The sequence below is a fragment of the Peromyscus californicus genome, unplaced genomic scaffold (assembly GCF_007827085.1).
Source record: "Peromyscus californicus insignis strain IS unplaced genomic scaffold, ASM782708v3 Scaffold_6__1_contigs__length_162567912, whole genome shotgun sequence".
Taxonomy (NCBI): domain Eukaryota; kingdom Metazoa; phylum Chordata; class Mammalia; order Rodentia; family Cricetidae; genus Peromyscus; species Peromyscus californicus.
Genome location: NW_026294584.1, coordinates 142,969,565 through 142,982,954, shown reverse-complemented (window position 1 = coordinate 142,982,954; position 13,390 = coordinate 142,969,565). Strand labels below are relative to the sequence as shown.

At 42.7% G+C, this 13,390-nt stretch overlaps 1 protein-coding gene across 1 annotated transcript in view; it reads right to left on the bottom strand.

Annotated features, from left to right (window-relative positions):
• The window catches only part of LOC128098772 (C-type lectin domain family 2 member H-like), a 31,804-nt gene extending 19,996 nt beyond the window's left edge, over positions 1 to 11,808 (bottom strand). Inside the window, exon 1 of the mRNA XM_052720184.1 lies at positions 11,436 to 11,808. The gene's annotated coding sequence lies outside the window, so the exon portion shown is untranslated. The remainder of the gene's footprint in view (positions 1 to 11,435) is intronic.
• Positions 11,809 to 13,390: the final 1,582 nt, after the last annotated feature.

Genomic DNA, 13,390 nt, shown 5'->3' with positions numbered 1-13,390 from the left:
TGGGCAAAAGGGTTAGAAGGAAGGTCAAGTGTCTCAAAGCAAGAGTGAAGGAGATCAGAGGATGTGCAGGGTTATTGGAGAAGTGGTGTGGGGTTGATAGTGGGCATGGCTCCAATATGAGGCTGTGATATATATTAGTATGTCTGGAGAAGCTGTACTCTGGATGGAGATAGAGTCAGGAAATCTCAGTGGTTGATGAGGCCCTTGAGTGAGGGTAGTGTCGTGGTATTGTGTTCCCCAAAATATTGTGCACGCTAATAAAATTATCTGGAGTTAGAAAAGAGAACAGCCACAATATTAAACATAGAGGATAGGCACTGATACCACACGCCTTTAATCCTAGCATTCCAGAGGCAGAAATCTCTCTAGATCTCTGTGAGTTCAAGGCCACATTGGAAACAGCCAGGCATGGTGACTCACGCCTTTAATCCCAGAAAGTGAGCCTTTAATCACAGGGAGTGATGGCAGAAAGCAGAAAGATATATAAGGCTTGGAGGACCAGAAACTAGAAGCTTTTGCCTGGTTAAGCATTCAGGCTTTCGAGCAGCAGTTCAGCTGAGATTCATTCTGGATGAGGACTCAGAGGCTTCCAGTCTGGGGAAACAGGATTAGCTGAGGAACTGGTGAGCTGAGGTAGCTGTGGCTTGTTCTGCTTCTCTGATCTTCCAGCATTCACCCCAATACTTGGCCTCAGGTTTAATTATTATTAATAAGACCTTCTAACAATTCGTGCTACAGTGTAGTGAGGATGTACAGAGGGCTGTGAAGTGAAATTTTGTTTGCCTTGAGGATAAGCAGTGCCACTGTGGCCATGGTCTAGGGGTAAAGTGGTCAGCCTACACTGAATATATCTAGATGTTTAGAGAAATAGGCCATTGGATATGTGTCCCCTCTCAACTTCTGGCAAAGTATTTTCAGGGCTTGTCCTTGGTTAGCATGTGAAAGAGAAAGATGGGCTTGTATGGGTCCAGAAAGGCTAGTGTAGAATCCAGGGAATGCACTTACATGTTTATGGGGGAAAGGAGGGGTTGAAGGGGAGAGTGACTCCTCTAGGGGCCCCTTTGTGGCATGATAAAGGAGCTGAGCAGCAAGGGAAATGTTAAGGACCCATATGCAGAGGAATTAAAGAGTTTGGTAACACAAGCAGCTCACATTTGGTTTGTGGGCTGGGGAAGGCAAGGAGTTCCTCTAACCTGGCTCTGGGTAAACTTCTCCCTCTTGTGAGACAGACAGGCCCAGATAGGTGACTGATGGCTGGAGGATCTGGGCCTTGTCTCTGGAAATGATATAGCCTTAAGAAGTCAGTAAAGAAGGGTCCTGGAGAGCTGGAGGTAGGTCTGAGGAGAAGGACTGTATAAGAGGAAATTATCTTCATACTGGAGAAGGAGATGAGGGGGCAGGCTAGGTAGGTGAGGTCCTTTTTAAGACCTGGCTAAAGCAGTGGGGGCTGCCTCAGAATCCCTGGAGCAAAGCCATCCAATGAGCTGCTGGGCAGGCAGGTTATCTATGTCCTCCATGTGAAAGCAAAGGAGGCTTGGGAAGATGGGTGTTTGTTATTAAAAAAAATCAGGCAAATGAGGATTGTTACAAGATCTTAGAAAATTAAATGAAATCATGGAGCCTATGGGCACTTTACAACCTGGTCTGCCATCACTGTCTGCCATCCCTAAAGGCCATAATGTAATTGTTATAGACTTACAAGATGGTTTCTTTACCATACCATTACATCCCCAAGATGGTCAGCCTTTTGCCTTTAGCCTGCCTTCACCAAATTTTCAGAGACCTTCTCAGAGATATCAATGGAAAACTTTACCTCAAGGGAGCAGGACAAGCCCGACTTTATGTCAGAAGTTTGTAGATACAGCTCTCTTGCAAGTTCCTAAACAGTACTCTGATGTTCATCTTGTTCATTATGTGGATGATACATTGATTTCTCATGCTGAAAGAGTTTATGTACAGGAGGTGTTACAATTCCTGGTACAACAGTTAACTTTATATGGGCTTCAGGTGGCCCCTGAAAATATTCAAATTCAGCCTCCTTTTTCTTATTTGGGACATGTTATTCACACAGACTTCATTTCTCCACAACCTTTTCAATTATGGATGGGCCATTTAACACCTTTAAATGATTTTCAAAAACTGCTTAGAGATATTAATTAGATTAGTCCTTACCTGGATATACCCACAGCCAAATTTAAACCTTTATTCAATATTCTCCTAGGTGACCCTAATCCTAAATCATCATGAAAGTTAACACCTGAAGCTGAAACTTGTTGATGTAACAGTCTTGTTAAATAAGAAACACAGAGCCAATGCAGAGATGAAAGCCCAAGAGGTCAGAGCTAAGAGCTAAAGACCTTACCCTTCACTGCTGTTGCTGTCCTCTTCAACCAAGAAACCTACATCCTGTGTGTCTGTCTTTATATAGACTTTCTGTTCTGCCTTCTCATTCGTTGTAAACACAACCACATGACCTCCTCGTCACTGCCCATCTACCACAACCATCTTCTGTGGTTGGTATTGAGATTAAAGGAATGTATCGCCATGCTGGTTGTATTCTTGAACACACAGAGATCTGCCTAGCTCTGCCTCCTAAGTGCTGGGATTAAAGGCATGCACCACCACCACCCAGCTTCTGCTATAGCTTGCTATTAGTCCTGACCCCCAGGGTCAGGCTTTATTTATTAACATACAAATAAAATCACATTTCAGTACAAATAAAATATCACCATAGAAACTTCCTTGGCTCTTATAGAAGAAAAACAATTCTCAGAGACTTCTTCATGTAGATTATACTAACCCATGGAGTCTTGTTTTTACTACCCACTGAATATACCCCTACTGTCTGCTTGTGGCAGAAAGAGCCACTGGAATTATTACATTTGCCAGCAGTCCATTTAAAAAAAAGTGTCTATACCCCTCTGGTTGCCTCGTTATTAAGTAAAGGAAGAAAATGGAATAAAGAATTGTTTGGACAAGATGTTCATGACATAATAATTGCTTACAGCTAAACAACATAATATTTTGTCTTATGAGTCTGTAGAATGGCAAATTACTCAACTAGGGTATATGGGTACTTCCTAATATCAATTACCTGACCATTATTTGTTAAATTCGTATTACCACATCCTGTTTTATTTCCTTATAGAACTAAATCAGCCCCACTTCCTCCTCCAGCTGCCTTGTCTTTGTGATGGTTCAGCTTCACTTCAAGCTGCATTGAATATTGTTGTTCAAAAAGAGTCCTGTCCTACACAGGAAACCTCCCCACAGGGACTGGAATTAATAACAGTGATTACTGTTTTTGAAAGACTTAAAGACAAACTTTTAATTTATATACTGATTCTCAATACATGGTCAGATTGTTTCCTCACCTAGAATCTGCATCACTCCCCATCTAGCCAATAGCCTCAACTATAAACTGCTACAGATAACTTTTACTTACATCATAAGCTATTAAAAATATTTAAAAGGATACAGTTTAATACTTAATCATATTACAAATGGTCATATTCTTTATTATATTCAAAACTATATTTCTAAACAGACTAAATATTAATATAAAAAATTCCATACTTAGCCCCCTGACATTAAAATGTTTAAACTTCTCACAATAAACAAAATTATGCTTTTTTGTTTTATTTCTGTCAGGGCTCTACTTTAATTATGTATACTTTAAACTCAATCGCATTCCTTTGTCTGATAAAAAGGTGGGGTCTATTCCCCAATTTACTCCTTTACACAAAAATCTCAGATTCAACAGCCAAAGTCCTATACTGCTCCTATTGACAACTAAAATCTATAATCATTGCCTCCAATAAAGCTATGGTAAATATGGTAAACACCCTTCCTGAGGCTTCAGCTGTTTCACAACTTTTCTTATTAACTAAAAATCAGGCCACTGGCCTCACTCCCTTACATTAATGCCAAATCTGAGAACAAATTGTCATGCTACCAGACCCCAAATAAAAAATGAACTCCCTATACAGGTTTCAAAATAACTTATTGTCTTACAATGACTTCCCTCAATAATCAACCAACTTTTCCCAAAACTTCTGAACTTTGAACTTTGGCTTTTTACACCCCCATTTTTGCCTCAGAGAGAAATCACTTTCTCCTGCTGCTTGGACTTAGCATTTCAGGTGTCCCCTGGTCAAAAGCTTCCATAGGAAACTTTTTCTTCCCCATAAGCTCAAAGAAGAGCTTTTTTTACTACCCGTAAAACTCAAAGAAAGATTTTTTTCCCCCAGTTTGTGTTCATAGCCCCCAAAGTTAGAAAATTGAAGTTTTTCTGTCTAGTTGCTTTTAGTTACTTAATTTTCCTACACAATCTTACATTTCTAAATTTTTCCTACACTATATTACTACACTATATCTTATATTTTTCACAGAAATTGAGAAAGGGATAGAAGATAGAAAATTTTGACAGAAGAGAATTTTGCGCTGCAGCATCGGACATCCTTCCAGTCCGTTTTTCCTTTTCTCTCGAGGATAAAACCCCTGACACTGGCATGCCACTTTCCACTGGCAGGGCTGACTCACACTTTTGCCAAAAACTCTGTAATAAAACTTTTTCCTTCTTCTTTAGTCCCTATTACTTTGTCTTTAGTCCCTGTTCATTTGTCTTTAGTTCCCCCTTTTTTTGTCTTTAATCCCCCTCTTTTTTCTTTAGTCCCTTTTTCTTTCTTTTTTCCTTAGTCCCTGTTTATGGTGAGATTTTGGGGGCATTTACCCACCAACCCCACAGCTCCCCAGAGTTTTCTTGAGTTTGAGCAGCAGGGAATATTAGATAGAAAGATTTAGATTGTGGAGATAAACAGAAAATAAAGGATAGCATCGAGAGGGCCTGGAACCTATTCCAATGAGCCCTGACTGTCTCTGCCCCAGGCTATTTATAGAGATGCCAAGAGGTGGAGCAAAAGACCTCCCCTTCCCCCAACCCCCAGCACAGCCAGGTGCTGACCATTTCAAACACCTGCACTCAGTCCCCTGGCCCTAATCATTCTCTATGAGGACCTGCTGGGTAAAGTCACCAGGAACCTGAAAATGGGATCCCACACTTGATTCCCAAGTTTTATTCAACAACAGAACAATATAAATAAATACTTAACATAATAAACTGGAACAGTCAATATTGCTCATATGTCAACAATTCCTGGGCAAGTTTATATATGCAACAGTTTCACTGCCTGGGGGCAGGGGGTGATTACCTTCAGAAAAAAAAATTCATAGCACCAAATTATATGAAAGGTACTATGAAAATTAAGAAAAAGAAACTAGAATAGTCCAAAATGATTCTGAAAAAGAAGAGTCGAATTCAGAGATCATTCTGCCTAATCTCATGACTTGTGGGAACAGGAATAAAGACAGCCTGGTGCTAGGAAAAGAGTAGACACTAGAACAATACAGCAGGAAAAAAGACTCAGAAGTTATATCAAACATGTGTGGTCAACAGATATTTAACAGAGATGTACGATTTTTAGACAGAGAAAGGGTGGCATCGCTCCAGTATGTGCTGCTGAAACAACCTGGGGCCTGTCTGCTAAAAATAAGACGTGAGATGGACTGTAGACCCAAGCATGAAGTTTAATATTGTTTTGTTTGTTTTTGGTTTTTTTTTTTTTGTTTTTTTGGTTTTTTTTTTTTTTTCGAGACAGGGCTTCTTTGTGTAGCTTTGGAGCCTGTCCCAGAACTCACTCTGTAGCCCAGGCTGGCCTTGAACACACAGAAATCTACCTCCCTCTGGCTCCTGAGTGCTGGGAATAAAGGCGTGTGCCACTAGCCGAAGCTTAATGTTGTAAAGTCATTTAATTCCTTAAAAAGTAAGGGGAATGTCTCTGAACTTGTCTTGGGCAAAAATCATCTTAGATTCAAGAGAAAATTGACTGTCTAGATAACAGAAGATTGATGAATTAGATGTTGATGTGACTCTAACGCCTTTCTTTTAGAAAGGCAAAATTGTGCAACCACTATGATGCTATTTGTACAGGAACTGCACAATATGGTGATGTGCCCCCATACTACCCATATATCCCCAAACTGAAAGGAAGTCTGCATTTAAGCTTTAAGAAAAAAGAAAAAGAAACTTTTATGTGTATATTTGTAGCAGCTTTAAGGATCACTGTAAAAAAAAAAAAATGCAATATTTGCAATCATTCAAATGTCCCTATGCTGAAACAAGTTGGACCCCAAGCCTGCACTTGCCTATTTCCCATACCACTTTACCAGGCTAAATGTTCCAAGGCTTCTGACTCAAAAGTCTCCAAACTAAACTTACCAAGTTTAAGCAAAGGCAGAGAGCTGCAGGAAACTGTCTCCTTCCTGCTTATCTGAAAAGAAACCCAAACTGCCATGACTCGCTTCCTCCTCTCACTTCTCTACAAGTTTCCTGCCAGATTTTCTTAACTTCTTCGTGTAACATTTGATTATGTGGTGCTTGTGTACTTCAGAATTCAGAGCACTGCTCCTGTGCAGGTGGTGCTGTGGACAGTCTCTTAGATTCTAGCCAACAGTGTGTCTAACTCACTATTGATAGACACTGCACTGTCTGAAGAGCAGAATGTAATACTGCGATGACATGAAAGAAGTCAAATGTGAAGTTTCTGCTTCAGGGATACATTTTGTGACATTATGGAAAAGTAAGTGTGTAAGGGCTGGGGACAGAGGTACAGAGTGTCTGCAACAGGGAATGGGGAAGCTGGAGTGGGGTAGGGGGCAGGGGTCTATATATCCTTTGTAAACTATTGTTTTAGATTTATTTTGTGTGTATGAGTGTTTTGTCTGTGTGTATGTGTATATGTGTACTACATGCTTGCCTAGTGTTGGGGGTTCTGAAGAGTGTGTTATATCCCAGGAATTGGAGTTAGGGGTGAGTGTGTGAGCCACCATATGGATGTTGGGAATCAAATCCAGTCCTCTGTAAGAGCAATAAATGTTCTTAATGGTTAAGCCAACTCTCCAGCCCCTATATATCTTGACAAGGAATGCATGATTATATGTTTTCAAAAGTGATGAAAATGTACATCAAGTGAATTAATTTTACTGAATGCAAATTATACTTTTTACAAAGTTTCGACTGACTTTAGCTATTACCTTTTGCTTGGTTTCACACATCTAAAATACCAGGAAGTCTCTCCCATTAACAACAGAGGAGAAGGATATGTAGGATTGGAAGGCTTTAAGCACTAAACTGTGGCCTTTGGATTTTGGGTCCACACAAAATCTCAACCTGCATTCTTTCCAGTTATACAAAGGTATGGAAAGTAGCATGATAATGCTCACGTGCTCATTTCCAGCCCCAGCACTTCTCAGCATGTGAGCAATCTGGTTTCCCCGGGTTCTACTCCTCATAGTTTCTCACATTATCTATAGAAAGTAAATCTTGTGAGATTTCTAAACTCCTTCATATTTTGAATGCATAGACTTCCTTATTGTTACTAGTTTTGCATCATACTAAAAAAACAATGCTTCCAAATCCAAGAAAATAATATTAACTCCTGTCTGATTTTAGCTAGTTCTCTCAAACTAACAAGCAGTGTTAGGCTTCAATGCCTGACTAATTTCTCTCAACATGTCACTCAGGTCCACCCATGTTGTCACTAAAGAGGACACCCTCTCTTATTGGTGCATAGTATTCCATTATATATGGGAGTTCATAAGTTTTGGATTCTCAGTTATTGGATATCCTCCACCACTGAGGCAATAAGCCAGTCGAGCAGAATTTGTAAATCCAGGTTTAATCTGAGCAGAGCAAAGCATCTCCCTAGTGGCTCTTGGGTAGCCTGTAGGTGTGGTCTTGAGCATCTCCAGGAGGGACCGACTTTGGTGGGCTTCCTGAGGGGAGGGGCCACTACCTGGCTGGCTTTCTGAGGGGGTGGGGTCTGGAAAGGGAAGAGTAGGACCACAGCATGGAATGCTCCACCAACGCCACCGCCCTCAGGTGGAGATTCCCCAACAGGAGTATGGATCACAATTATCCCCATTTATTCACTGATAGATGCAGATGTGTTCCATGTTCTAGCTATTGTGAACAGTGTTATAATACACAGTCGAGTACAAATATCTCTTGGGGGAGGTAGAGAGGAAATAGACAATATTTACTATAAAGTGGTATCAGATCTGGTGTTTAAAGGCACAGTAGGATGAGTACAATTCACAATAACATACAGTGTTTCTAAAAATAGCTGAGAGGGTTTCAATATATTCACCATAATGAAACAAGGAACGTGTGTTAATTTTAATGTGCCAATCAAAAAAACGTATCCTACTCTGTGTTGGAATTCCCAGCCACTCCTCCAGCTATGTGACCACACATGCACAATTCAGTAGCCAAGCAAGGGGCCTTACGTCCTACGTTAATCCCTGCACTGCCTTATCAACCAATGTGCACATGCGTGGTGTAGCTCCCTAAGCCTATATGCTCATGTGCAGGGGAATCCATAAGAAGCAGGACACAGACCCCTCCTCCTCTTCTTCCTTCTCTTTCTTCTCTCTCTCTCTCTCTCTCTCTCTCTCTCTCTCTCTCTCTCTCTCTTTTTCCTGGTCACACTATCTTCTGTCCCTCCCCTCTCCCCTCTAATAAAACTCAGCTCTGATAAAGGATTTTGTCGTGACTCGTGACTTTTCCTTGCAGAGTAAAAGCACCGCATTAAAACCAACTCTTTGGCCTTGAGCTGTTGGGACTGGTTCATCTGCAGGGGCCCCACTGGCAGGAGAAAGAGCTTGCCAGGTTTGGTTTTAGCAGCCCTGGGCTTTGTCTCAGGCCTGGAAGGTGATGAAGAAGGCCGCCACCTTGGAAGTTCACCATCTGTATTGCTTAGTCACGGGCTCTCTTACGGCCTTCACGGCATTTATCTAACCCCTAATCCCTCAGAAATACTTGCTTACCAGAGAAACAGTAGGATTATTCATGGGCTTTCTCTTTTGGTATTAGTCAGAGGAGGTGAAACTGTTACAGAGGCTGCGGTGGGTTTGATGTGTTCCGGAGACCTGGGTCCCCAGACAGCAGAGGAGAGGCTGGGATGGGTTCCAGAGAGCAGGGTCCACAGGCAGCAGATGGCACCTTTAGCCTAAGTCAGTTTAAGGACGTTGCCCACTGCTGTGAGGACTTGGCTGCCGTTTTCAACCCACAGAAAAGTCTGAAGAAGGAAGGAAATCTTTACTTTGGTAACTTTTCCAAGCACAGTAAGTGCTCTGACTTACCATGCGGAGTATGTGACTTGCTGGCACCTGGAGGGCCTAGCCACAACTCAAAGTCGGGGGCAGCAGTAGACACAGACACCTCTGGCTCTCCCATAAGCAGGGTGGCTTCTTCAGTCTGTTTAAGGGTCCTGGGTAGGTGTGAAGAACCAAAGCACCCCCATTTCAAGCAAGCCTCTCACCCCAGCATGAAACAGGCCTGAGTTTCAAAATTCTCAGAGCTGCTGACATGGGTCCCAGGACAAATCAGGATGTTTGAAGAGCCATCTGGTAGCAAATGATTAACCACAGAATGCCCCAATTCCAGAGATGGTCAAAGTACAAAGTCAGGATGTGTGAAAGACTATCTGGTAATAATAATTGATTAACCACAGAATGCCCCAATGCCAGAGGTAGTCTGTAAAGTTTGACCAACAACCGGTTTAAACTACAAAGTAAGATAAGACAGAAATTCTGGAAAGCCCCTAAAACTTGAGCCAATCAGAATTGTACCCGTACTAGCACCCCCAACAGATGTAACCTTGTGGGTTTTCCCTTTAAAAACTGAGCTTGTGGGCACCTCCTCCAGCCTCTACTAAGTTGGATGGCTTGACAAGGTCCCTGCTGCACAGCTTGAACTACTTCAACAAACCTTGATTTTGCATTTCGGTGAGTTCCTGTCTCTGGTGGTCTCTTGGGGGTCTCGCACTCAGGGCACAACAGGTGTGGAGGAGGGCACTACAGGTGTGCACTGGATGGCCCAGGATAGGGCCCAGGGATTCAAGGGAGGCCTGGTTAGATTGCCTTCCTCTTCACGTTGTTCCCCAGCTCCCAGACTGTGTTTCCCATCACCACAGCAGGGGGCCTGTCCACCTAGAGGAACTTGGCCTGATCTCCTGAGGCTGCCACTAGACCCCTGAGCTAACAATAATTGTGAACTCTGTCTTTCAAGAATTATTCTATTCCTAAACAAAAATATGAAAGTGGAGGTGGAGCCATGGCTCAGAGGTGAGGAACACTTGCTGCCCTTGGAGGGAAAGGACTCAGTTCATTTCCAGCACCCACAGGGTGGCTCACAATTGTCTAAGTCCAGTTCCAGGGGATTCAACACCTTCTTCTGACCTATGTGAGTACCAGGCATACATGTGGTGCTCTAACAGGCAGGCAAAACTCCCACACACATAAAATAAAATAAACTTTAAAAAAATTAACGGAAAAGGGATTTAAAGAATGAAATATAACTGTTTTTCAAAATGCAAGGATACAGTTTTAAAGTAGAAATCTCCAATGTCCTTTTCCCACCATTTACCATAAAGCAAAACTGCAGATGGATTTGCAGGTGGGATCGATCTTCCATCCCCGCCCTACTGAAAAACCTGGGATACAACAATAGGAACAGAAGGACTGAGATTGTTCTCTGATGTCACAGAATCATTTAAGGCCAGGAATATACCAGTGCCCTAAGGAAGGGGGAGAATTTCTGACAGCCCCAAAGTCTGGGGAAAAGGCGCAAGTGGGGAGTGGAGAGGGAAGTGAGGCGGGGGGGCGGGGGGGACAGAGGACATGGACTGTGGGAGTCAGGAATGGAGGTGGAGGGGAGGTTTGGAAGAGGGGCACTTTAGGTGTGCACTGGATAGCAGGGATGTGTCTGAGCATGTCTAAGGTCCTCCAAACAATTCCCTGGGAATCCGGGTGCCTACTTTGTTTTACAAACTCAGAAAGGCTGTTTATCTCTCTCCCTGAGGTAGCGGGGTTCTCAGAATCAAGTATGAATGCGAGGCCGGGCAGCAGCAAGTATCTCTAAGACTGTGGGAAAATGTAATCTGATGGGCGGCTATTTCAATCCTAACTCCTACAACACATCTCTACAGTTCTTTTAATTACTGTGCGTGAGACAAGAGTAAATCGCAGCCTGACAGGCTACTTCTGTCTACACACACATTACCTCACTCTGGCGGAAACCAGTGGATCAAAAATTCCAGACGCCGGAGAAGAGTGCACAAACAAGTTCGCTGTTGGTTGCTCTTCTCCAAACGCATTTAAGTAACATACGCCATGAAAGAATAATACAGAATTACACCGGTGCGTTCTTACCCACCCTGGAGTTCTGCACCACCCCACCCCAACCAATCCCCACCCGACCCCCGCTCCCAGCTGATACAGATCTCTAGAGACACCTGTGGCAGGCTAACACAGGGAGATTCCGCTCCCTAGGGAAGCTCCCTCTCTCCCTTAAACTTAGTTCATTAAATACATACGGTTATCTCCCATGCCAGATGGCAAGGAGGAGTCTGCAGTTAACTTTCTCTTGAAGGCTTTATAGCTCTTATCTTCTTCCTTGTAAAGCAAATCTCGAATGGATGAGGAGGTTTGTGGTGGGCGGGTTTTCAAACAAGCTGACGTGGAGGCTCTGCCCAGCTTGCCAGTGATTTGTTGCCTGATTAATCAATCCTGAATATATCCGCCCTTTGGGCACGTAAAACCTGCTTTTGGGAGAAACAAATTTGGAGAGGGATTGTGACAGGAAATTTGGTGTACCATAAAAGAAATAAACGGAGCTAAGAAGTGTATTAGATTTTGACACTGCAAAATGCTTATTAATTACAGCAACTTCACACACTTTACTCTTCTGCCAAGGTGGGATGACTGGGTAGGGGCTGGGTGGGCGGGGTTTTCACTGTCCTGCGGAAATCAACCTAAAAACAAAACAACTACAAAACGGGGAGATGTAATTGCCAGCCCTTTTAAACCTTGTGGAAATGGAAGTTTCTGGAAAGAAACAGCAACTTCCACAGAACCTTCTACACCTCAGAGTGATTAACACTTAGTCACCTGAGTGTGTGGACAGCTGTGGGGAAGGAGTGTCTTGAGTGTACAATGTTGGCCTTGGAGATGGTGTTTTTGTTGTTAGAGCAGAGTTAGGATATGACAGGGCAGTCTGTTGGGACATTTTGTCAGCCTGTTTTTTTTGGTTTTTTTTTGAGAAGAGAGGTAAATCATTTGTCTTTTTGATGTCCCCTGCAGTGGAGAATGGCTGACTGGGAAGGGGAACTCCTTCATTTCGATATCCAAAGGGAGTTCATAATTGATGTTTCCTTGGGTTGGAAAACCCCTTTGTGCAGAGCAAGGTGTTGCATGGACTATGTTGTAGACGTATTGGAAACCAGTGTATGTATTGGCTATAAGATAGGAAGAAAAGCAAGTGTGAGAGCCCAGGTGAGGACAGTTATTGCTGCCCTTGGGAAGCTGTGTGAGGGGTAGGGATTTGTCTTCTACTAAGTGTGGGCTTGGGGGAGCAGTAGGGTTCTGCCAGTGCCCATGTTAGAGGAGCTACAGTCAGCATGGAGCTCATGGAGTTCAGTTCACCTAACAGCAAAGCTAAACCCTGGAGAGGCAAAGTCCTGGTGCTCTGAGGAGGAGGCAGGGAAGGGAGAGAGAGATTGTTCCCAGAATGCCCCTTGCTTCTGCAGTGCTTCCTCCTGCCTGCTGCGGCCATGTGCCTGCTGCATTCAGCATGGTGTGATGAAACCCCACTGCTCACTGGGCAGTTACCTGCAGATCACAATGAGGATGATTTTTATAAAAGCAATGACGATTAGGTCAATGATTTAATTGGGCTTCTGGGTTAGCCTAAAACATATAGACGGTTAAGACAGTAAAGATGATTAGGGAAGTGGTTTAGGTTATTTGGCCAATTGCTTCAGTAAAACATTTTAAAAAGGCAAAAATAGACCAAAAGTTACCTTCCTCTTTGTTAGATGTGAGATTTGAAGAACATAGAAAGTGAGAAACATGGAAGTTTCATTATTAAAGACCCATAAATTCTGTCTGTGTAAAAACAGGCTGATGATCAAAGAAAAAACTATGTCCCAGTACCCAAGGTTAGACCTGAGTTTCCTAGTCATGTAGCTTACAGAATTAATCACAGGCCCCAGTATTCACCTTGGAAAAGCCACGTTGTGAAAGGAAATTAAATGACGCTATTGTGTGTATAGAAATATAGATGGTTAGCTGAGCACTCCTTTAATGTTTCTCTGGAGTAAAATCAGGATAGGAAACTGCTCCACTAAAACCCAAACACCAGCCTGCCAGTACAAAAGGAACTGGCTAAAAAACACTTAGCTTGCTTAAACCTTTATCAATCAGTAATAAAACAATCAATGCTTTGGGGTGGAGATGTTATGGTGGGAAAATTAATACAAAGAAAAATGTT